This window comes from Podarcis cretensis (assembly GCF_951804945.1).
Source record: "Podarcis cretensis genome assembly, chromosome: 9".
NCBI classification, from domain to species: domain Eukaryota; kingdom Metazoa; phylum Chordata; class Lepidosauria; order Squamata; family Lacertidae; genus Podarcis; species Podarcis cretensis.
In genome coordinates, this window is record NC_137178.1 from 50,934,378 (window position 1) to 50,961,034 (window position 26,657).

Consider the following 26,657-nt stretch of genomic DNA (forward strand, 5'->3'; position numbering starts at 1 on the left):
CCTAATAAGCCTTCCATCTTCCAACACTCACAGATCTGTAGGCACAGACCATCCCCCGATTCAATATAGTTTGTTAGGAAAATTGCCAAACTCGGATCCACGGGCAACTCTGGGTCATTTCTCTATGGTAGTCTATCTTAAAGTTTTTATGTGTTTATATGCCTACCACATTTTTAAACTTAGAATTCATTGTTATATATTGTTTTAAATGTTTGTTTTGCTTTTGGGATTGTAGTTCCATTTGTGTTTCACAAGCTGGTCTCTGACCATAATAAATTTCATGTTCATGGTGGGAGGGTGTTCCACAGGGGGGCACCACTACCAAGAAGGCCCTCTGCCTGGTTCCCTGTTACTTCGCTTCTCTCAGTGAGGGAACCGCCAGAAGGCCCTCGGTGCTGGACCTCAGTGTCTGGGCAGAACGATGGGGTTGGAAACACTCCTTCAGGTATACTGGACTGAGGCTGTTTAGGGCCTCGGTGCAGTATAGTGGTACTGTACTGCTATTCAAGAATATTGGCCACAATCCAGTAACTCCATGTGTGTACTTAGGTATCAGTTTACCAAGTTTTTCTATTCTTTCAAATGAACAGTTGCCACACGACTGGGTTGATGTTTTTCTTTTTCCATTCATGACCACAAGATTTCTTTCCTGGTCTGCTTCTCCAGTTCAGTTTAATTTGAACAAGATTCTATACAACACACCCCACCTCCATACCAAAAAAACCCCACACCTTTCTTGAAAAATGACTGCGACTATGGGTCTGGGTTAGTCTAGTTTTAGAAGATAATTCATCCTCTTTTTTTTTTACAGTGAACCTTCTTTCTGACATGGGCTATACGGCAGAGGCATTGCTAATGACAGGCCTGGGAGAATATGATAATCAGCTTTTTTGCTACATTATGAAGACTTACACAGTCTCTGTGTGTTTTCCCCCTTCAAAGAATATGCACAATATTCTTTAAATATTTTCCCCACTGCTCCTGAAAATAAATGACTCTGCCACAATTTGCAACAGTGCCATCCATACTTAAATGAGAGGTATTGAACTGCCTGACTTCCTGGCATAATTTACAAAGCGTTAAGCTTCAGTGCATAAAATATTCCATGTTTGTCCTCAGTTTCAGGCAGAATAAGACAATTTGCACTGTGGCATGTTCTTCCACAACTGAAACACATTTTTTCACAGTGTTAAATCATGGTAGCTTACTTGCTTTATTATATACCTTTACCTTCCATTTAATTTTGTTAAATTGTTTCATCTTGCCCACAAGGATTTATCTGTGTTATGCTTAACACAACACAGAGTTTACCAACTTTGTTCCTGAAGTCTAATTACATGCAAAGGTGCCCAGTTTTATTATTTTATTATTATTTAGCTCTGGTGAACTATGACTGAAAATGATAACACAGACTATTAGGTATGATCTGAAAAATAAGCAGGTAATCTCTCTTATTATTATACCCCTTTTACTGCACGCATTTCAAATATGGTTTAAAAATGAATGAAAATCCTATTATATTTATTGACATTTTCTGCATGAAATGAGAGGGTTTTAAAAAAATGACATAAAGCTATATTCTTTACCAACAAAGGTGCCTACAAGTTACTTGGAATAGAGAAATGAAATTACTGTGACAGTCCAGTGTAATATTAGAACAGCAATTTAAAGTTACATTACATATAACTTTATATGCTGCAACTTGCTGCTTTTCTGCTTTTCGTAAGAGATGTCCAAAAAGCAGAGTGCCACCTTTTTATTGAATATGCTCAGACATATTTTTATTCAGCATACATGGCACTGCAGTTTAAATTTTCCTGCAAGTACTTTGCATAAATATTGTCAAAGTGGTTAAAATTACCTGGGCAAATAATTAAAAGCTGGAATGAAACCAGGTTTTGATTGAAGTATTCTGGGTAATTTGTATTGATACAAAATGTATGCCATGCTTAAGCCCCACATCTTTACAGAATCAAAGCACCAGAGAAAATGTAAAGCACTCAGGCTTCAGGCATCGGATAAGATTTATGAAGGGAAGCGAGCAGGAAGAAAAAACGGGTATAACTGATGGAAATCAGGCTCAGAAAGAGTCTTTTTTATCAATATGACTGGCTCAAAGCAAAACCAAGATCAGCAGTATCCAGAGTTGCAACCAGGTAGACAGTCAAAGGAAACCAGTAAGAGGGACTGGGAAAAGGAAATTGCATAGTACTAGAGGAGGGGCAGACTTTGGTAATCTTTGGTAGTATGGTGCCCTGAGCGGGGCCAAAATCTGGTACCCCTAATTGGATCTTCTCAGTTGTAGATCTTCTCAATTTTGCACCCCCTCGACTCGGCACCCTATGTGGGGAAACCACCCACACTTCCCTAAATCCAGCACTGGCTAGAGATGGTATTCTGTCCTGGACAAGGAACACACAGAACATGATTGGCTTGGTCAGTGAGAAAAGCTCCAGATGAGCAACTTGATAAACTATTGTGAGGGTGAATTAAAGACTTTTATGCCTCTCAGGCCAGATCACTCTCTCAAATGCTATCCCTTTCATGCAAAATAACCTTCACCGCAAATGGCGAGTTGTAGTCCTAGCATATGGGCCGAGAGGAAAGGAGCCACTAGTATCAAGAAAAGTGATATGGTTTTGGACTTCCATATTATCTGAAGGAGTCACCAGGGTCTCAGTATTCCTCTTATCCTCCAGCTCTCTTGATTTACAAACCATAATTCCACTTGAAGATTCTGGTTTTAAACAAGCAGCCAGGTTGAGACACACGTGTGTGTGTGTGTGTGCGCGCGCGCGCGCGTGCGCGCGTGTTGGTGAGTGTTTTGACACTGCACATTAGATGAAGCCTTAAGTTTTGTCAATTGATGCTTTATGTAACCTACACCTAGTTTTTTTATTCTCCAAAGGAACGGCATGAAGCATGGCTGTCTTTACCCTGCAAAGAATAGGCATGGGGTGGTGGACAGAGTCATGTCACTGATTCTAGATCTCCTATAATCTTATCTAGCTGAATCTTCAGTCTAAGAACAAGCTGAATGCTTGAAGAGTGATGATCAAATACATATATGTCTTTGTAAATACAGCTAAGAATTTTATAGGTCATACATACATGGATTTTATATGGCATACCCCACAAGTGTACTGGAAAAACTGGGACATTCAATTTTTTATGCAAGAGTGTGGCAGTCCTTTTGCATGTCGTGATCTCACACAATTTTGCGCTGAGCTGTCACACCAGAAAACCAGTTTTTTGGGGCCGTGATCTTGTGCAGCGCCCCAAAGCACATGTTTTCAGGTGTCATGCTCTTGCGTGAGAGCATGGCCCACAAAAAGTGCGGGTCATGTGACTTGCACGGGAGCACTGCCAGGAAGACACACATCCCAGTTTTGGGACTCAACATGTCTGAGATGAGATAGAAATAAACTACTGCAATTAAATGTTGTTCTGAAAAAATATATCAATTAATATGTTTTGAATTGACAGCAAAGAATCCTGTCATCTTTAACATTTAAATATGTTAAGACAGAAATTTACTAGTAGATCATTGACCTCTATCTTAGGCATGAGAAATAATTGATTGATTGATTGATTTGATTGTCTGTCTTTATTCTACAAGCTAAAGGGAATCAGTATAGCTGTTGTTGTATAACTGTTGCTGAGGAACTGACATATTGACAACTATTGTATGGTTAAGGTAAAGGGACCCCTGACCATTAGGTCCAGTCGTGACCAACTCTGGGGTTGCGGCACTCATCTCGCTTTATTGGCCGAGGGAGCCGGCGTACAGCTTCCAGGTCATGTGGCCAGCATGACTAAGCCGCTTCTGGCGAACCAGAGCAGCGTACGGAAACCCCATTTACCTTCTCGCCGGAGCGTTACCTATTTATCTACTTGCACTTTGACATGCTTTCGAACTGCTAGGTTGGCAGGAGCAGGGACCGAGCAACGGGAGCTCACCCCTTCTCGGGCATTCAAACTGCTGACCTTCTGATTGGCAAGTCCTAGGCTCTGTGGTTTAACCCACAGCGCTACCCGCGTCCCTATTATATGGTTACTAATATATAATAATTCAGTGTGTCATCACATGCTTTCCTTCTTTGTCTGAAAATATTTCAGGTGGGATGGGGTGGTGAAAAGAAAGCTCTGAACCAAATTTTAAGTTACTGAGAGCACGTTCTGTGGATCCAGATTGCATGTTCAGCAATGATAATATGACATACATAATATGGGGAAAAGCTCTTTTTCCCCTTTAATTTGATTCATAATCCTTATCAATTCAATCAAATTAAAAACCATATTTTTTATTAAAAGGTGCTAAAACAAGCAATATAGAAATTGTGATAAAGCTAGGTTTCAATATATAATAAAATACACAAGTTTCTGCACAGCAAGAGCATGGCTTTGTACCACCGCTATGCTTGGAAATTTCCAAGTGGGATATAAACCCCAGTCCCGTGGAGTTGCTAAATCACACTTATTTTGGTTATTATAGGGTATTAGCAGATGTGTTCTACTTTCTTGTGTCCCCTGCAGTAATTGTTTGTTGCTTTTAGTATATCAGTAGTGTGGATCGAGATGGGAGGGGGGGGACACCAATTTTATTGTATGGGCCCAAAATCAAAGTTTACTACGAATAATATATTTATTTTTCTTTTCTACAGTAAGGAAGTTTCTTCTGAGTTATTGAGAGCTATTAACAGAGAGTATAGGCAAAAAGGGAACAAGAAATCTGCTCAAGATCTCTGACTTCATTCTATTTTCTAAAAGGATATTAGAATTAAATTGCAGTAGATCCCCTTCCTTAGCACAGCTGTGCTTCTTGAAGTATTTTTCCCAATATAAACTATGGTGTTGTGAAGGCACAGGTAGACACAGGAAACCATTGTCCATCTAGCTCAGTAAATGTCTACACGGACTGGTAGATGCCAGGGTCAAGAATACATTGCTCAAACTAACTTGACCGCAATGAGTTTTTTAGAATCTGACATGTCCTGATCAGTTTAAGGAGTCATCTCACTGTATTCAAACCTGGAAAGTTAGTTGACTGCCCTCAGGATGGAGCTGCAGCTCTGAGGCCACTCTTTCCTTTGTTGCTTGGACTGCTGACCATGTGTTGGTCCAGAGTACTGGTGATGCAGGAGTGAAAGCACTGTAGACTGGCTATTGGAGGTCCTGGTTCAAGATGTTCCCTCCACTGGTACCTTACATAGGTATAATACAACACCCTGGTGTTGTCCCATACCCTGAATAGATTTGCCAACTTGTGGGCCCATGGCTGCTGAGGATGAACTTGACATCTCTATTCCCAGCTCCCTTTACCTCAAAGAGTCGTTAAACAATACACAACTTTCAGGCCTCAAACAGCTCTTCAGGTTGCACAAGGAGCTGCAACTGAAAGGCGGCAGCATAAAATCTTTATTCTACCAACAGACTTCACTGACCATGGTGAAGATCGAACTCATTTTATTTATTTTTGGTTGGTTAGTAATAATTTTAATTTGACCCCTGATAGACCTTTTGCTTGTTCTTAAGTAGTATGTGGCAAGTGAGAAATATATCAATTTTAAATTTGCATGTGCTGCTAAACCTTGAAGAAGATTTAGTTTGGTCTATCTATACTTGGAAGAAGCAGTATTGCAAAAGTTAGCTTTGTGTGTGTGTGTTTTCATATCTAAAGCTCTTGTAATCTTCAACAGCTATCATTTATTTTCTTGTCTAATCCTGCTATAGGCCATTCCCTTTTGCCCATGAGACTTCCTGTACAAAAAGGCAAATGCGCTGCAGAATTTTCTAACCCTTGTGAGAATGTGTTTGCTATAAACATTCCCTTTTCTTGGCTTGTCTTCACCTTTTTTTCACCTCTTGGAGTGCAGCAGAATAAATCTTAAATGAATCTAACTTTTGCCCTTCTAGCCTCATAGTTGCTGGTCTGTGAGCAACAAAAACAAAACAAAACCTGGCACTAAATTTAGAGTTGTTTGGACTTGGTGTATTTATATTTAAAACAAAAAAGATGGGAAGAGAAGCATTGAATGAATGGCTTGGTTGGGGTGTGGGGGGAGAGACATACCGCATTCCACTAGAGGGTTGTTTTTGTTTTCCCTCCTGGTTTCTGAGTGCCTTACTCTCTTATTTTTCTTCATTATTTTCTTGTTTGCCTTTTTATTTTGTTGCACACCAGAGGTCTGTGCTTTTGATACCAGATAGTATTCTCCTAAAGCAGAAACTATTGCAAAAGTGTAGCGTATGATGGAGAATACTGACAGGCCATGCTGCGTATTCAGCCTTCTCTTATAAAGTAAAGCTCTCCTTTCTTTTTTAGTCAATAAGTCCATAGTGTAGCACAAAGAATCTAGAAAATGCAGCATTCTACCTAATTGAGTAGCTGTGATGGATTGCTTATATTCTTATGGTACAAGCTGCTTGAGGCAAGGTCTCCTTCAGAGCCACCATTGGTGTCTGATAGTGATGCCCTAGCAGTACTGCTAAGCATAGTGTTTACCCTCATGAGTCATCCTAGCCTGGCAAACATTCTGTTATCCCTCCTCTTTAATGGAAATTACCTTTCTAGATATTCTTTGTTCAGTTCCCGTTCTGGGTATTCTATTTCATGGGTAGGCAAACTAAGGCCCGGGAGCTGGATCTGGCCAAATCCCCCTCTAAATCCGTCCCATGGACAGTCCGGGAATCAGCGTGTTTTTACATGAGTAGAATGCTTCCTTTTATTTAAAATGCATCTCTAGGTTATTTGTGGGGCCTGCCTGGTGTTTTTACATGAGTAGAATGTGTGCTTTTATTTAAAATGCATCTCTGGGTTATTTGTGGGGCCTGTCTGGTGTTTTTACATGAGTAGAATGTGTGCTTTTATTTAAAATGTATCTCTGGGTTATTTGTGGGGCATAGGAATTTGTTTGTCTCCAGTGGCGTAGCGTGGGTTGTCAGCACCCGGGGCAAGGCAAGTAATTTGCGCCCCCTAACCCGTGGATTTGCGCCCCCTAACCCTAACCCCCAGATGTTGCGCCCGGTGCGGCCGGCCCCCCCTGCACCCCCCACGCTACGCCACTGTTTGTCCCCCCCCCCCAAAAAATAGTCCAGCCCCACACAAGGTCTGAGGGACAGTGGACCGGCCCCCTGCTGAAAAAGTTCACTGACCCCTGTCTATTTTTCTTAAATGAATCGCTTTGTGAAACTGAAAGCGATTACAGTGGTACCTCCAGTTGTGGACGGGATCCATTCTGGAGGTCCAGTGCGATCCCGAGGTTTCTGCAACTTGAGAACCGCTTCCGCAAATGCACACACGGCAAACCCGGTAAAATACTTCCAGGTTTGCCGTTTTCTCATCCCAAAGTTTACATAACCAGAGGGTTACATAACTGGAGGTACAGTGGTACCTCGGGTTACATACACTTCAGGTTACAGTCTCTGCTAACCCAGAAATAGTACCTCGGGTTAAGAACTTTGCTTCAGGAAGAGAACAGAAATTGTGCTCCGGCGGCGCAGCGGCGGCAGGAGGCCCCATTAGCTAAAGTGGTGCTTCAGGTTAAGAACAGTTTCAGGTTAAGAACGGACCTCCGGAACGAATTAAGTACTTAACCTGAGGTACCACTGTAAATGCAATTTCTAATCTACATTTTAACTAACTTGATTAGAAAAAGGGAACCACTTGCATTGCCAGACTTCTTTACAATCTTCTTGGGTCAAAATGGCTACCCAACAACAAATCACAATGAGTTCCATCTAGCATCTGAAGTGATGCTAGATGTTGAGATAAAACAAATGGAGTCTCTGCAGGTGTGGTTTGCCCTCCACTGGAAATTTCTGCAATTAAAGGAGAAAACAGATGAACTTCAGAAAAATGGTGGCATGCCAATCATCTCATTCTATGTGGGCATCTTCAGATAATACTTACTCTATTCTCATAACTCTGTATGTAAGGTGAGATCAAGCACAATTCTTAGGGTGGTTGACTCCCCTTCATCCTTCATTAAGTGTCCAAATTGGGAAGAACAATGTTTATTTGAATATGGCATCTCCCTGGCCTCATAAGCTCAACCCTTCCTACATTTCTGTTGGTAGGGTTGGGGTGATCTTATTTTCAAATGGAACTGATGCTTCAGATATTACCTCCATATTGTGAGATGGACTGTTAGTAGAGTTGTGCAGAATGCACATGCCTAAAACCCACTCCCAATCTCACTATGTGTACAGTTTTTAGTATGTTTCTGCCTGTATCTTTATCTGTGAATGAGAGAGATTAAGAGAGATTTGTGTGGAACCCGTAGATATTGAGAAGAGAACTGCATGTCTAGACCAGTGTTATGTGGTAGGAACTGTATCAAACTGTTAAAAGTCCAGCCACTAGTATTTGAGTGGCCAACTTCCTCAATAATATTATCTAATGGAGTTCCAGGATGGATATGTGAATTGTATTTTCCCAGTTCTCACAGTGCTTTCTATTCAGCTAGTTCATTTGTCACTCATAGCAGTTCCTCAGATAACAAGAAACAGTGGTCATGAAAAATAAAGATTTGATCACCAGTACTGATACTATCACAACACAGTCCCTTAAACTATCTATGCTTTTATCAATGCCCGTGTACAGAAAAAGAGGCTAAATTCATTTAAAAAAATGATTGCTGCAATCAGCTCACATGTACAGAAAGAGAGGCTAAATTCATTATATAAATTATTCCTTGTGAACTTGTTGACCTTTTCTAGGTATGTGCCATCTTCAGAGACATTCGCAAGCATTCATACATGAAGAATCTCAATGAAGTATGAAACGGCAAAGAATAATTCTGTGTAGGTAGCATACCCTTAATGCATTGCAGGTGCTATAAAAAAGACAGCTTACATTTTCCTCATGTCTCAGTGCCTTAAATGTTATGGTACAATGAGCCAGTTAGCTAGCTCTTTGCCCTTGTAGATTGTATTTAAACTGACTACACTGACAACCTTCCACAGACAGCCCTGTTAAAATTGATGCTGCCAAGTAAACAGCTGTTTGGGTGGTTTTTAATGTAGATTTCACCCAATTACTAACAAGAAACTGTCTGCTAGCCTGCTGAAAGCCGTTCTAGTGCTTGAATCTGAACGTATCTAATCTGTTTCAAAGAGCATAAGGGACAGCAAAAGAACGTTTAGATCTGGTCTTTGGAGGAGCAACTTTTTTCAATTTGTGCATTTCAAGGCTAAAGTAAAACTTTGCTTAGCCTGCAATGATTAACTTCATACTTTCATGGCATGTAGGCACCAGATTTTGAAACCAATAGGAGGGGATTTATTTATTTATTTATTTATTAAAATTAAAGATACAAGGAAGTACAAAAAGGGGAGGGAGGGAAAACATGAGCCAGGCAGGACCTAGGAAGTGGTGATTTCTAAGCTATGGAGAATCTCTGCCAAGAACATCAGTAGTGCCTATAGTCTCAGTTTTTATCCATATCAGTTTACTTTAAGTTCCATTTTATATTTGAGATGCTAATCAACCCTCATTTCAATAAAACTATACTATTCAGTTCTTATACGGATATATACAGAGTCTCGGGAGACAATGGAAGAGTGTTCCTTCAAGGGTGAAGTTCCTTCAAGCACCTGATGTGGTTGTAGAGACTGATATGGGAGAGACATGTTTTGCTGCAAATGTTTTGGGGCAGATAAAGGTGTACATTTATGCTGATGCAGGTGTACCATGGCATTTCTTCTTCCTGTAATCCTCCCAGCAGTCCTTTTCCCGCCTGCCACTGTTGTGGATACACAACATGTCTCTAGGTGCTGCGGTCATCTGCAAGGGATTTCTACGTGGTGGGGTTAATGTTGCCAGCCTTCATGCCATATTTGTAGAAATCTTCGTAACACAGAGTTGGTCTGCCGATGGGCCTGGTGCCTGAAGCAAGCTCTCCACAGATCACATCCTTAGGGATACAGCCCTCTTCCATTCTGTGGATATGGCCAAGCCAGCGTAGACATCATTGAGACAGAAGTGCAAAGATGCTGGGAATGTGGGCTTGGGAGAGTCCATCTTTGCTTGAGACTCTGTCCTGCCATGTGATGCCCAAAAACTTCCTGACACAGCACATGTGGATGGCATTCAGGCGTCGCTTCTGGCAAGTGTAAGTTGCCCATGTTTCACTACCATTACAATTGGTCATTAGCATCACATTCTCCATCACATACCCTTTTGGAGAGGCAAGCCATTGCCATAGTTGCCTTTCCAATACACTTGTTCAGCTCAGTGTTGATTGTCAGATGTTGTTTATGGTGGAACACAGATAGACAAAATCGTCTACTACCTCAAGCATGTGGACACCAATGCTGTTGAGTGGATTTCTGGAAACATTCTGACCTATGATGTTGGTCTTCATCAGGCTGATTCAATCTTGGGCAAAACAGTTGATGTAGAGCTTCCTCAGAGTGTGTTGTCAAGACTGTGTCATCCGCAAACAACATATAAGGACCTGCCACACTTTTGTCTTGGTGTGGAGATATGCCAGGTTGAACAGACCCCATTGCTCCTTGAATGGATGTACACACCATCTTCAGTTGAGCTTATGGCATAGGAGAGCACCAGGCAGCACTGTCTCTAAGGCAGTTCAGTAGAGCTTGTTTGATGGAATCAGAGAAGCATTCACAAAGTTCAGATATGGCTGTTCTGGCTGTGTTGATTCATGGCCACACTTTCTGCTTTGTGCCATGGGTCCTCTTTAGCTGGACAGTACAGTAATGTACTTGCTTACGTATTCTGATAGTTCACCATGCCTTTTGTGGTACTCTTATGCTATAGAAAAACCCATGAGTAGCTATAGCTATGTGTAAGTGGAGGCCAGAATCACACTTGATAGCCTTTCTTTCTTGTCATGTATAACCCTTCATGGATTGGAAGTGATACCTGCACAGGATCCAACATACATACAGACAAAGTTGCATAGGCCTTGGCTGCACATTCCATATCACTGAAATGTAGAAAGTGTGTGGTCAGTTGTATACCAGTAGGTCTCTGAGCAGACATCACCTCCAGCACATGGAGACCGGGTAAAGCAAAGAGTGGGGCCAGTAGCCACAAGCCCACCAGCAGGTATACCACAATATCGAGGGGTACCTAGAAATGCAACAGCAATAAATCTCTTAATAGGAAGGGGTGGGTAGAGGAAATAAGTTTGGTTTGTAAGTCAGTTAGCTTTATAGTTGTCCAAAGCTTTCCCTTCTCTATTTGGTGGGTGTCTTGTTTTCATGGTGAAATTAGAAATTAATACCAGCTACCTGACAGTTTAGTTGCATTCCCAGATAAAATTTGATGTACTGTGGACATCCTCAGTAACTTTTCTTCCCCTTTTGCCATGTTATCTTACCCAGCATGTATAGGGAATACAGTAAAGGATTAACATTGTTAAGAGTTTTTAAGCCCTTTGTATCTGACTTGCTCTGAGCACCTCAGGCAGAAACAGGAGCCCTTTACTTAACTACCTTTCCCTCCATGCTGTTACTTTATAAATTCAAACTCAGAATTCTATACATTTAGCAGCATAGGGATTCTTTTATGACTAACAAGCTTGGTGGCCTGAGCAAATCTGACTCCAGTTTAACATTCATTCTTGATCTGGGAATTGGATCTGAATTTACTGGCTTTTAAATGTATTAAATACTGCTTTCTCTGCTCCTGTATTATGAGACAGAATGAAACAATGGCACTGACCAGTTGCCCTCCATAATTTAGAATACATTAACAAAGTTCCCTTGATACTATTCACTTTTCCAGCCTATATTAAGATGCAATTCCTACTACACCGCTACCCCTTCTCATTGCCCTGTAGTGGGTTTTTGAAATTAAAGCATTGTGTTGCAAAACTAATTTTCTCCCTAAGGCAGTGTGCATTATTATAGACCTAATCCAATCTTAGTGCAGAATACTTTCTCCATTTATGACTGGTACAATAAAGGTCCGTGGAGACTCTGTTCCCTGAGTCCTACCATCAGCTGATTCCCCCCCCCCCTTTCATCTAAGTAATAATTACACTGATTAGAATAATTTCAATGGGTTTTTTAAAAAAAAGAAAAAAAGAAGTGATGTGGAGAGTGAAATGACATTTTACACCTTTACTAAAATCTACAATCATGTTTTTATTGCAGAGATTCTTCACAGGTTCATAGGAACTGAGTATAAACTGAGTCCTTCAAATCCATAGGAGCTGCTGCCACCAATATCCTACCCTGGGGATTCCACTTCCTTTATAGCAAGAGTATCAGATCGCCATAAAATATTCTCTCCTCTGGTCTCTACACATTCTTCCTATGATCAAGTCTGCTGAAGAAAGAAATCCCAGAATCATATGCTCCCCTGACAGTTTAGAGATGGGATTTGTGTTGCATGTGTGTGTTTGTCCCCAACAATTTGTCTTATATATTAGCATACACCCTCCTCAGCTACATATGCACCAACATCTCCTTTTTAGTTACATGTGTACCTGATCATACATTCATTACATTCATATGATTGTAGAATGTTAAGGATAATGGTTCCTAATATAGATTTTCCTAAGATGGTCATCAGGTTGCAGTTCACAGGGCTGCAAACAGGTGGTGGTGCAAACTACAGTGTGACAGCAAACTTGTATCTCAAAGCCACTGAGTCATTACAGCAGAGTAAGGAAAAGGGAACCAGAGACAAGGGCAACTCAGTGCCAGTGAGGCCAGCAAAAATGTGAGTGGGTATCCCAGGCTGGCAAGCAAATTGCCAGGTCACCCAGGCAGATTAGTGTCTTTGGCCAGCAAGTGAAGGTGCGGAGGGATAGCTTTGGTGAGGTGCAAAAGGAAGAGGGTAGCATTGGCAAAGAATATGGGGATGGGGCGGCTATGGAGAGGAGTTAATAGCTTTGATAAGTAGGTAGGTGAGAGCAAGGGTGCAGCCTCTAGTATTGCCATATTTTTGAGAGGCCTTGGGAATCATAACTCTCTTACTCATATTTCTGTATCCGAGCAGTTTATCTTTCCTGAAGAGATGTCAGGATCCAGTGTGCTTGAAGAAGGGTCAGATATATTGTTGAGAGAGAGCAATTCCATCTTTATTATTCTATTTTGAGCCCTGTTTTGAATCTCTGATCACCAAGTTATTAATCCGTTAATCACACCAATAGCATTCACGTGCCCAATTGTAACAGGAGCTATAAGGACATAATTACATTTACATATGAATAGTGGTGGGTTGTTGTTGTTTTTTAAAGCCTGCCTTATTTTTAATACTACATCAGAAGTACTGCATTTTATCCCCAAAAGAACTCAGCATGGGGCTCTTCCTAAAAATTTCTTTTGATGACATTAATTAAAGAAAGGGAAAGTACTTATACATAAAAGCCAGGAGCAATACAGGTCTGAAAGCTAATTCTGCTTGACTTGAGCTGGTGTGCAGCTTTCAAGATCAAGATCTAGGTGTTCGGTTTGATGCCACATATTATTTCTATTATTTAGATCAAATTACACATTAGAGCTTTTTCCTACTGATAATTAAGTCATATATACATGCTAATTATTATCATTCTGCTCTTTTATGTGCCTGTAAGGCAGGATGGGTGCATTGATTAATGTTAGCTGTCATTTTTAAAAAATCTAAATTTGCATTCGTTAATCAAAACCTCTGAACATTAAGGTTACAGTTGGATAGGACGTTAGTCTACCACAAGATAGATTGAGACAAAAAGGATGCTCTGCACGGTTATTACTGTGTTTTTCATTTCAGCAAAGTTTGTACAAGAGAATTTCCAGGAGATTAATGCCCTAGATAAGTGTCAGTGAGAGGGCTGTTGCAAGTGTGTGGCAGGGGCCAGAGGCCAGGGAATTAACCCAGGAGAGGGGGCCCAGCAATTTATGGGATTTGGTGATGCCTGCAAGGCAGGAGCCAGGGCAGGAGGAAGTGGAATGTTCAGAGCCAGGGTGTGCAGGTTGTGCACCTGGAGGAAGTTCAGGTGAGGGCCAGTAAAATACCTGCCATCCCCTGCCCCACTGTCTCCTAGAACCAGGACAGGCTTGCAGAGGGGAAAGCAGCAATGGCTTCCATGTAGGGAAAGCCTCAAGTTGCGCACATGCACCCCATCAGATGAGAGTACATTAGTTGGTGCATGGGGCTTGTCCCACTGTTACTGCAACTGCTCTGCAGGACACTGACCAGAGGACAGCCGCCAAGAGGGTAGCAACATTTGTGCATGGGTATCTGGGAACACCATGAGAGTTGCTGTAATTGTATGATTTTTCTCAATAAATAATTATCAGACCTGTGCCTTCCTTGGCTGGGGATGCCTAAGACAATAAGCCAAAATGTAGAGGGCTGACTTAAAGTGGAATTTTCTTTCATAAAGTAAGTTTTATGTTTAGCACTACTTAGTAAGTGGGAGTGGACACACACAATTTGACAGGAACTCTGTACTGTTTTCATATTTAATTGTGAATATGTGCGAAGCAGATTTAGGGAGGGAGAAAGCAGAGTAGCTGTAACATGGAAAGTGCTTTGAGAAATCCATTTCCCCCACAGTTCTAGTGTTTGCATTTTTGTTACTAAATTATAAGGACCTGATCTTCATGGTTCCTCAACATCCTGGAAAAAAGTGACAAGTGGGGTGCCACAGGGTTCTGTCCTGGGCTCATTGTTATTCAACATCTTTATATATGACCTGAATGAAGGAATTGAGGGGATACTCTTCAAATTTGCAGATAACGCCAAGCTGGGAGAGGTAGCTAATATTGCAGAAGACAGAATTGGGATTCAAATTGATCTTAACACATTGGAGACCAGATTGGGCCAAAACTAACGAAAGAGGGACAAATTTTAGGTTCTTCACTTAGGCAGGAAGAACCAGCTGCACAAATATAAGATGGGGAACATCTGGCTTTGTAGTAGTACATGTGAAAAGGATCTAAGGGTCTTAATAGACCACAAGCTTAACATGAATAAACAGTGTGATGCAGCAGCAACAGAAGGGAAGTAATAGTACCTCCCTCTTCTGCCTTAGTCAGACCACACCTGAAGTTCTGTGTCTAGTTCTGGGCACCACAATTTACGAAGGATAGATGTTGACAAGCTGGAATGAGTGCGGAGGAAGGCAACCAAGATTATCAAAGGCCTGGAAACCAAGACTTATGAGGGACTGTTGAGGGAGTTGGTATGTTTAGCCTGACTAAGAGGAGACAGAGATGAGATATTATAACCAAATATCTATAAGGAGAATGGAACAAGCTTGTTTTCTCCTGGCCCGGAGGGTTGGAACCAAACCAATGGTTTCCAGTTACAAGAAAGATCATTCTGACTAAACATTAGGAAGAACTTTCTGACGGTAAGAGCTGTTTGACAGCAGAATGGCCTCCCTAAGAAGGTGGTTGGTTCTGCTTGAATGGAGGTTTTTAATAATAATAATAATAATATTTTATTATTTATACTCTGCCCATCTGGCTGGGCTTCCCCAGCCACTCTGGGCGGCTTCCAACCAAATATTAAAATACAGTAATACATCAAACATTAAAAGCTTCACTGCCTTCAGATGTCTTCTAAAAGTTTGGTAGTTGTTGTTCTCTTTGACATCTGGTGGGAGGGCGTTCCACAGGGTGGGTGCCACTACCGAGAAGGCCTTCTGCCTGGTTCCCTGTAACTTGGCTTCTCGCAGTGAGGGAACCTCCAGAAGGCCCTCGGCATAAGTTGGATGGCTTGGACACTTTATTCGAGATTCCAGCATTGCAGTGGGTTGGACTACATGACCCTCAGGATCCTTTCCATATCTACAGTTCAATGATTCTATTATTCTGTTCTCCTTTTTTTATTAACTTTAATTCAGTGTAATAATACTAACATAAAAATATATATATAGTCAGATTTCTTTGGAGAAATGTTGGTTGGCACCATTCTCAGAACAGATTTACACAGGAATCATATAATATAAGTATTCTTTGGTGGGAATACTTTGTTGTATGGGGATACTTCATTGCATCACTGGGTCCCATGCTAGAGAAGGATGTGATAAGGGTACATTTCTGCAGCCATTTCTGCCCACACTTAGAAAGCACACAACTGGCTATAGACTTAGGGGTGGGGTAGGGGAAAAGTAGTGAGTCTAATATGCCAAGCAAAAATATTTTTAAATCACTGTAAGTTATTTTGTGGGTAGTGCTGGAATCAGATTTGTAGATGGAGCTGATCTTGTTTTTCAATAAAAAACAAGGGAGGAGATTTACAGCAAGAATTACTGCAGAGATGGCAAATACTGTGAGATCAGTTTGGGGCTTTAGTAAGGCTCTGCTGCAGGGAGCATGTACATGTATTGAAATCTTGCTGTAATCAGACAGTAGCTGAGCACATGATTGCAGAGCAAAAGAATAAAGAAAAAGCAGGAAAGTGCCTCTTTTTAATTTGCCCATGTAAGACCTACATAAAATCTTTATGGAGTTTTGAAAATTTTGGAGGAACTGTTTATAGCAGTTGTTGGATTTTGTACATTAATTATAAAATCCATTTTTATGTGTTAAACTGTTTCTGTGAGATAACACTGCCAGTTGTTTCTTCATAGTCCTCTTATGAACACAACATAAATAGGTTTAGAGATGTTTTTGTGAACCAGCTGTATCCATCAGTTTGGCCATTCAAGTTAACCCTTTCCCCTGTAACTTTCATGGCAGCTGGTCACAAAGGTCAGGTAGCAGAGCCGATAACTTTTCTTCATTGGTTGTGGCAGGGTTTTGTTGGGTTACAAGACAAGCTTCAATGTACTCACATAGCAATAATCTAAATATAAATTCACAGTGTCAGGCTTTATTATATTTAAGCGTTAGAAATTGCAAGTTAGAATTCTAATAAAACTCTGCTCTTTTCAGTCTCTGTATCCATCCCACCTGCAACACATTTTCTAATAATTGCCCTCAATTAATCCTATTATGCAAGCTTAATTTTTGCCAACTGAGAGCCTCTTCACACAATGCAATTTTCACACATAAGTCAGTTCAATGAGAAAAATCATGCATGCCCACTCGGACATCACAAATGGGTGTGCTTGGCTTGGGATTCTTTTTACATGACACAGCTGCATTGAGTGAGTCATCTGAAGTTATTTGCTACTCTGGCAGCATATTGTGTTGCAGATCCTTAACTATGGCACAGTACAATTTTCTGTGAGTAGTTGTTACAATGTGCTCTGACTTTTTCAAAGGATCAGGATAAATGGCCTATGTATGATTCAAATCTCAAGGAGTCTATAATTTGGAAATCTAGAGCATCAGGCTATATATGCAATATAAATGCTTGCAGAGTTATTGAAAATCTACTTAGTAAGTATATTTTTGAAACTGGGAATTCTGTTAGCTTTCTCTTACATTAAACATAAAATAAGGAAGGGGTTTTTTTTACCTGTTACAGAAGTACTTCATATATTTATCAATGATAGGAAAGTACTTTATTTTCAAATTTACTGAAATATGTGCAGTATTGTGCCTATATTTACTGTATTATTATTATATTTACAGTGCATATCTGCTATACATATATACTCAGAACATTGTTATGGCTAGTGGCTGATGCAAACAAAGTGTCTTCTATCTACATAGAAGTAATCCTTAGCTTGCAATCCTAAAGTCACTTAATTGGTGAAAGTAAGTTCCATTGAACTCAATATGACTAACCTGAATATAGGATTACACTATTATACAATTGTGATTGTAGAATAGTTTAGCCAATCTGCAACAAACAAACAAGCAATCCAAGCTATGTTATGTACGTGTCTAAAAGGGAATACATTTTTGTTGCAAAATCTTAGTGTGTGCCAAAGTGTTTTGTTTTCCTTGAACCGTAAGTGTACATCTTCAGTCTGGTTTTTCATATTATTAATCCTCTCAGCACCTTTCTACTAAATCCTTGGAAATTACCAGTGAACTTTGGGCTAGAAACTCTATCTTCTGTCCCGCTAATCTAACCCCTAGAGCCAGTGCTATATCAACATCATTCTCAGTTGCATTAAGTAGCCTATCCTTTTTTCACACATGTCTCATTTAGGCAAACAGAGATAAAATGGAAATTCTGTTTTATGCCCCATAGTGTGGTCCACATGGGAAATGAAGAGTTGATAAGCGTACATTCAGTTCACTTACTTAAGTGATAATTAAAACAGGAGAAACAAAACACAGAAGGAGCCATGGAATGAAATTGTCAGTCTGAAAATCCAGACAGAATTGCATATAGATAGTTCACAAGAACCTTGATAGCAGACCCATCTCTGCTCTCTTGGGTTTAATTTGGGACTGGAAGGAAAAAGAGGAAATCTTGCACTACTACCAATTTAGTTAATATGGTTTGGAGACTTCACTTACAATCACCAACTTTGAGGAGAAAACTTCATGTGGCAGTGTTTATTGTTGTTGTTGTTTTGTTGATGGTGATATTGTTTTGTTGTTACTTTAAGATTATTTAGATGTTTAGAAAAAAGTAGTTTGCTTCTATAAAACTGAAAGTTCATTGTAATGAATACAGGAGGTGGGGTCTCTTAAAATGTCCTAAAACTTAGACATACCCAGCCTGGGGGTTGCTCCTCAGTTAGTCCAAACAAACATTTAGTACATGTTTACCCAGGAAAAATGTTTATTGCCGTACGTGATGCATAATGCAGAGTGTCATTTTTTGGCAAGGTCTTCATCTCCAAAAGATAGATAATAGGTAGTAGACCTGCAACATTCATATGGTTTTGCATGCGATCACAATTTATATAAAAGGACAAGCTCAGCCATGCAAAAATATTAAGCAACCTGCTTAAAGCAGCGCCAGCAAGGAGACAAGACAAGATGTAGAATGTTTTGTGTGATCATGCACATCTCCAGTACAGATTCCTCTATGTGCTGTTATACCAGCTGCCATAGCAGCACATCCAGCCCATGCTTCATTTGGACACAATGTACTCTCAAGCATAGTACCCCATTCTTATACTATCCAATGTACACAGAAATGAATAAGAAACTGGGGTCTTGCACCCTACAATAAACTTTGGACTACCCCAATTCATATACCAAAGTCTCCAGAAAAATAGCCTCTATTAAATGTCAGAGCAATTTAAGTCAACCTTGCTACTCACTTTAAACTTTTAAAATCTGCAATATTGCATCAATACCTTCTCGGCAATCATGAGGCAGGTAAAACACTACTTGCAGTTTTGAACTGTTGTTATAAATGTTCCATTATTATTAATAATAATTATGTCATCAAAATCTTTACAAGGCAGTGTCAGAAAAGAGTGGAAATGCTGTCTTGGCAGCAAAAGTTGTCTAGACATGCCAGGACAACTGTAACAGCAGCATTCTAATATAAAAGAATTACCAAGCCTCCCTGCACAACTTCCTGAAGAGACAGCCAGAAAGCCACATGCTGCTACTATAAGAATACCTTCTCCCTTGCTGAAAAATAGTCTGATGAAGTAGCAATTACGAATAGCAGGGAAGGTATTGTGTACCTGCATGCTTGGACATTTTCTATTTTGTCCCTTTGTAAATGCACAGGAAACATAATGAGGCATGGACAGCTTTTTATGCATTGATTCCATGGCTTGAATCCAGTAGCCTGATATACCTTCAGGTATATGTTGGGGTGGGGGGGGGGCAGTTTCTGCTTTTCTCTTGTGTGTTTCCCCCTCACTCATTTATTTTAGCACCATTCTTCCTCTATGTTCATCTATAAAACCTACTTACACAATTATTTAATTTAATTATGAAAATAATACTTTTTATCTTTTTTTATATAAATTTTTTATTAAGAATTTTGTTAATACAATAAAGAAAAAAAGACAGAATAAACAGAGAACAAACAAAGAATAAAACAAACATAAAATTATACATCTTGTAATAACCATCTTTTCTTCATTTTTTCCTTTTGGACTTCCTCACGTCTCTCGCTCCTACATTCCAAGTTAATAAAACTTTAGCCAGCAACTTATCACCTTATTTTCATTCTTATTGTACACAATTCCAATATTTTATCCATAACTTTGAATATTTTTAATGCCTAGTTTTAACATGATATTCATTCAAAATTTATCTTTCTCATGAAATTCACTCATTCTCATAATCTTTTCAGCTAACTTTATGGTGCCCTATTGTTTTCAAATCTCTCATCCTTCTTAACACTCATATAATTTACAGTGTTTTTGAAGATAGTCCTTAAATTTCTTCCAATCCTCCTTCACTGCTTCTTCTCCCAGGTCTCGGATTCTGCCGGTCATTTCTGCTAACTCCATGTAGTCCATCAGTTGCATCTGCCATTCTTCCAGCGTGGGCAAATCTTGAGTTTTCCAATGTTTGGCGACAAGTATCCTTGCTGCTGTTGTTGCATACATAAATAATGTTTGGTCCTTCTTTAACACCCTCTGGCCAACAATGCCCAAAAGGAAGGCCTCTGGTTTCTTAGGAAAGGTATACTTAAATACCTTTTTCAGCTCATTATATATCATTTCCCAGAAGGCCTTAACCCTAGGGCAAGTCCACCAGAGGTGAAAGAATGTTCCTTCAGTTTCCTTGCATTTCCAACACTTGTTATCTGGCAGGTGATATATTTTAGCTAGCTTGACTGGGGTCATGTACCACCTATATATCATTTTCATAATATTTTCTTTCAAGGCATTACATGCCGTAAACTTCATACCGGTAGTCCATAACTTTTCCCAGTCAGCAAATATAATATTATGCCGAATGTCCTGTGCCCATTTTATCATAGCTGATTTAACCGTTTCATCCTGTGTATTCCACCTCAGCAGCAAGTTATACATTCTTGAAAGTAATTTAGTCTTAGGTTCTAACAGTTCTGTTTCCAATTTCGATTTTTCCACTTGGAATCCTAACTTTTTATCCAATTTAAAAGCCTCTTTAATCTGTAACCAATCTCGCACTTTATCTTTAAGTTTCTCCATACTCTGCAATCTCCAATTGTCTCCATCTCTTTCTAATATTTCCCAATATTTCGGCCATTTGACGTCCATATTGGGTCTTTTCACAGCCTTAGCTTCCATAGGTGATAACCACCTTGGGGTCTTGTTTTCTAATAAGTCTTTATATTTTATCCAGACATTGAACACTGCTTTCCTTACAATATGGTTCTTGAAATTCTTGTGAATCTTAACCTTGTCATACCACAGATACGCATGCCATCCAAAAGCATTGTTAAATCCTTCCAAGTCTAAAACATCAGTGTTTTCAAGAAGCAGCCAATCTTTCAACCAGCAAAAAGCTGCTGATTCATAATATAACCTTAAGTCTGGCAGGGCAAACCCCCCTCTTTCTTTAGCATCAGTTAATATTTTAAACTTAATTCTGGGCTTTTTGCCCTGCCAGACAAATTTAGAGATATCTCTTTGCCACCTCCCGAAACACTCCATTTTATCCACAATCTGTAAAGTCTGAAACAGAAACAACATCCTTGGCAATACGTTCATTTTTATAGCAGCAATTCGGCCCAACAAGGAAAGTTTCAGTCTTGACCAACTTTCTAAATCCCTCTTAATTTCTGACCAACACTTTTCATAATTGTCCTTAAATAAATTCAGATTCTTTGCTGTTATGTTCACCCCTAGATATTTTACTTTTTTAACCACGTTTAACTCTGTCTCTTTCTGAAACCTTTCTGCCTCTGAAACTGTCAATTTTTTTTCCAATACCTTAGTTTTTTGTTTATTTAGTTTAAATCCCGCCACCCGACCAAACTCTTGAATCAATTATAAAGCCCTTTTCGTACTAGATTCTGGCTCCTGTAGGGTCAAAACTAGGTCATCTGCAAAAGCCTTAAGTTTGTACTGCTTCGCTCCGACCTGAATTCCTTCCACCAACCGGTCCCCTCTAATCATATTCAAGAGCACTTCCAGGACCGAAATAAATAACAGAGGGGAAATAGGGCAACCTTGTCGTGTTCCTTTTTCAGTTTTAAACTCTTCTGTCACCACATTGTTAACTATCAGTTTAGCCTTTTGTTCTGAATAGATTTCATCTATCCCATTTTCAAATCCCCGTCCCACTCCCATCCCTTCCAGGTTTTTCTTCATAAACTTCCAAGAAATGTCAAAGGCCTTCTCTGCATCTATAAATATTAACACTGCTCTTGTATTAATATTTGTTTGCAAAAGTTCCAAGATATCAATAAATGTTCCTTGTGTTAGCAAACAAATGTCTTCCTGGGAGAAAGCCTGCCTGATCTTTATGGATCACTTCGCTTAAAACCTTTTTAAATCTGTTTGCTAAAATGTCTGCAAAAATTTTGTAATCCACATTTAGAAGGGAAATGGGGCGGTAGTTCTTGAGTTGTGTCTTTTCCAATTCAGATTTAGGTATCAATGTGATGAAGGCTTCTTTCCACGTTTCCGGTGCTTTTCCCCCCTCCATAATCTCATTGCAAACCTCCATTAGTGGATGTATCAAGTAGTCTTTCAATATCTTATAATATTTGGAGGTAAGCCCATCAGGCCCTGGAGATTTGCCCAATTGCATGTTCTGAATGGCAACTTCGATCTCTTGTCGAGTTATCTTACAATTCAGGATTGATCTGTTTTCTTGAGACAACATTGGTAATCCATTCTTTATCAGAAATTGTTCTATCTCAACCTCATTTTGCGGCCCTTGAGTATATAGTTGTTTAAAGTATCTCTGGAAGCACTTCCTAATCTCCACAGGGTTCTGAATATTTCTTCCTTCAGTCTCTAGGTTAGTGATCGTGTTTAATTTTTGTCTCTTTTTCAACTGCCATGCTAGCAGTTTTCCACATTTATTTGCCGAGTCGAATGATCTTTGTTTCATTAACTTGACTTTCCACTCCACTTCCTGATTTATCAGTTTGGAGTATTGTGCTTGGTGAAATTTAATTTCTTTCAAAATCTCCTTTGACTTCGGTTTCAATCTTAACTTCTTCTCACATTCTTTAATTTTCTCCAAAATCTTGTCTTTTTTCTCATTTTGTGCTCTTTTCTTTACAGCGTTCTGTTGTATCAGAAACCCCCTCATAACCGCCTTACTTGCATCCCAGATGATTCTTTTCCACCGTGGTGTTCAAATTTATCTCAAAATAGTCCTTCAAAACTTTTTGGGCCTTTTTGGTGATCTTCTGGTCTCTAAACAGATTGTCATTCATCTTCCATCTAAAGGAGCCGGTTGGGATTAGTCTCATGTCCATCTTTACAGCGTTATGGTTGGAGCAGGTCTTTGGGCAGATTTCCACCTTTCTCGTCTTAGGTGCCAGACCTCTAGTTATCCATATTTGGTCGATTCTTGTCCATGTCAGTTGGGCTTCAGAAAAGAATGTTCCCTCTCTTCCCAGGGTGTTCTTTGTCCTCCAGATGTCAATCAAGTCCATATATCAGTCAGTTATCACCTTACTGTGGATGCAAGTGCCACTTGATTCCAGCAGTAATGATTTCTTCTTTTTGTATTTGTCAAGGTCTGTATAAATGGGGAAAAAGAAAATTAAAAGCAAGAAATCTGGGCAAGAGTGCCTTTTTTATTAATGCACTTTTGTATAGAATTCGAGTTCTGTGACTGAACCTTTCATAAAGCTACTCCAAGGACAGAAAGATTGATCTAGATGCATCATTTGTAGCTTTAACGAGTCCACTAGATTTATTGATCAGGACCACATAGCCACTTGCTCAATATAGGCACCATCCAGCTTTTCATCCTGCAGAGTAGCAGAGACACTAGCCACATATGGACATTCAAATAACATGTAGGGGAATAAAGCACGTGCCGTACCCTACCCTCAACATTTCAGTGCATGTCAGCACCACCAGCTCCACTCATTGACATTCCTGCATTTACCAGGACAGTTTGAAGGGGGGGGGGTTCTAGGCACTTTTGATGGAATGTTCATAGAAGCACCCCTGAGGCTGGCGATCCAATGTGATAACGATTCCCAGTCACAGATAGGACTCTTAACCACATTCATCTGAATGCACAAAGGATCCCCCTTCATATCTTCCACCCAGTGTGGAGGTCTGCAATGTGCATTGCAAGGGATTGGATTAGATAACCCTCAGGGTCCCTTCCAGTTCTACAGATCTCCCTTCCAGTGCTGCAGATCTCTGAATCTATGAGGCTGTAGCTGAAGGAGATGTGAGGCAAACATGTGTTTCCCCAACTTCTCCCCCAACATATTTTCAGGTAAATGCCTGAATAGGACTACCAATGTGCAAACTATGCTCAGCAGTCCCAAAGATAACAGTAATGACATTGTAGGAAGCTGCCTTATACTGAGTCAAACCATTGGTCCCTTTAGCTTAGTGTTCTCTACACTGGTGGGCAGTAGCTCTCCAGGAAATTTTGCCTTGGATATATCACTATTTCATGATTTCTCTCTTGTCGCCTTTTGAACTCTTGCAACTTTTCCATACAAAATCATTTTCTGTTGTCTGTCCCCCTACCATATTTTTTCACTGGTTCATGATGGCCCCAGTCCTGTGAGATGTGATAGTTACAGGATTCTGCTAAAAGATAAAGGTAAAGGACCCCTGACAGTTAAGTCCAGTCATGAATAACTCTGGGGTTGCGGCACTCATCTTGCTTTACTGGCCGAGGGAGCCGACGTTTGTCTGCAGACAGTTTTTCCGGGTCATGTGGCCAGCATGACTAAGCCGCTTCTGGCGAAACCAGAGCAGCACACAGAAACACCAACCTCCTTCTAAAACCTCTTGTTTTATTAGCTAATTTTAAACTTAAAAGCTACGAATAAAATTACTATCTGCTATTCTTCTTAGGTGCTATCATTATTACTTTTTTAAAGAAATAGAACATGGTAAGAGAAACGAAAGATTCCACTTTATATAGTTGCCAATCACTCACACTTATAATGAGGTTAAGTCATGCATTGACTGGTATAGCTACTGTTAATCACTATCTGTGCTTAATATGTGCATTTAGTAGAGAATAAAGTTAATGAGTCTTTGAAGGCAAAATGCAAGTGGAATAATTTTTTGCGGATAGAATCTGAATATAGATCTTCATGTAGAACTGCAATATATTTATTTTATTTGACACTATATACCCCTTGATTGTAAGAAAACTTTTAAGCAGTTTATATAAAATATATAAAAACATTAAAATTCTTAATGAAAACAGCAAAATATATATTTTAAATATATTCAAAAGATGATTAAAGAGAGATAAAAACACACGTAACTTCTACATGTTTGGATAGACTTACTTAAATGAAAATATTCTAAGCAGGTGTCAAGGTGAAGGTGCCTGCCTGATTTCAATAGGCAGTGAGTTCCAAAGTGTAGGTGCTGCCACACTAAAACATCAGTTTCTTATAACAGAGGAACAGTTATTATATGGGACCTATAATATTGCCAGGTCCACAGATCAAAGCACTCAAGTAAGTAAATATGGGGTAAGGCAATCATTCAAGTAAACAGCTCCCAAGTTCCAAATTCAAAAGTGCTTAAAGATCTAACTTTCAAATGTCTTTATAAATCATTGCTTCATAATGTGTTGAATATGAACAATTTTGACATTATAGTTGAGATCCTAAGAATTCTTAACATGGAAGTCTCCAGTGGTGTAGCGTGGGGGGTGCAGGGGGGGGGCCAGCCGCACCGGGCGCAACATCTGGGGGGGGGGCGCGCTTGCACTCGCAGCTCTCTGCCCCTACTAAAATCCACGGGTTAGGGGGCGCAAATTACTTGCCTTGCCCCGGGTGCTGACAACCCACGCTACGCCACTGGAAGTCTCACTGAAATAAATGAGTTTGCTTCCCTTCCCTTCCCTTCCCTTCCACACTAGGTTACCAAGGCCCAAGTTATACATGGGATGAAAGATGTTGACATATGCACAATGTGGTTTATTTTGTGTCTTTAAGGATTCCATATATTCTGCTTTCCTCTTTTGCAGTGTCACATACACATTACACTTGAACACAAAATATTTGTGCACGTAAAAGCCCAGTAAATAGCTGCTGCCTATTTTTTGCCAGTATCCACAGCTGTGTTGTGCACTGTCTATTCTACAGTAACAGGGAATGATTTATTTTATGTGTCTTTTATAGTATAGTTAAATCACTTACTGAAATAAAAGTCTACTTTGCAGTGAGTCAGCATTGCTTCTAGATAAATTTGTTATTAGTAAGTAACACAACACAACAAAACATAACAAAAGACCATTGTACTGCCTGCTGGTATGGAATACTGATAGTTTACTGTAATCCCCATATGAATTCTGAAATATTGATGTACTGTAGCAGCTACAGAAGAGCCTAGGGTTATTACAGCATGATCCACCTGTGTGCTACAAGTATGATAACTTCCCAAAATAACAAAGGGCAGAACGGAACCTGATGTAGTTGAAGGCCTGTTCAGAATTTCAAATATAGGAATTCTAGAGAAAGAAAAAGGGAAAACTTTATTAGGTCATCTTGTGCACCCCCCTGTTAGTGTGGGATTGTATATTACACCTTTATGCTGTATTTTTGTAGGTTTCCCTGAAGAAGTTTTTGATATGAGTAATAGAGTGAGAGTCATTTTTACAGAATTTTACAACTAGACTGTTGGCAGGTGATAGCAGCATCAGCCCTGAGAATCACTGCAAGATAGTTTATGTGATAGTTTATTTTGGTACTGTCTAAACTTCTCATCACAGATATAGATGGTATCTATTCTCTCTCTCTCTCACTCTCACTCACA

At 39.8% G+C, this 26,657-nt stretch overlaps 1 protein-coding gene across 20 annotated transcripts in view; it reads left to right on the top strand.

The window, feature by feature from the left end:
* Positions 1-26,657, top strand: part of TENM3 (teneurin transmembrane protein 3) — a 1,288,912-nt gene that overhangs the window by 366,146 nt on the left and 896,109 nt on the right. The window lies entirely within an intron of this gene.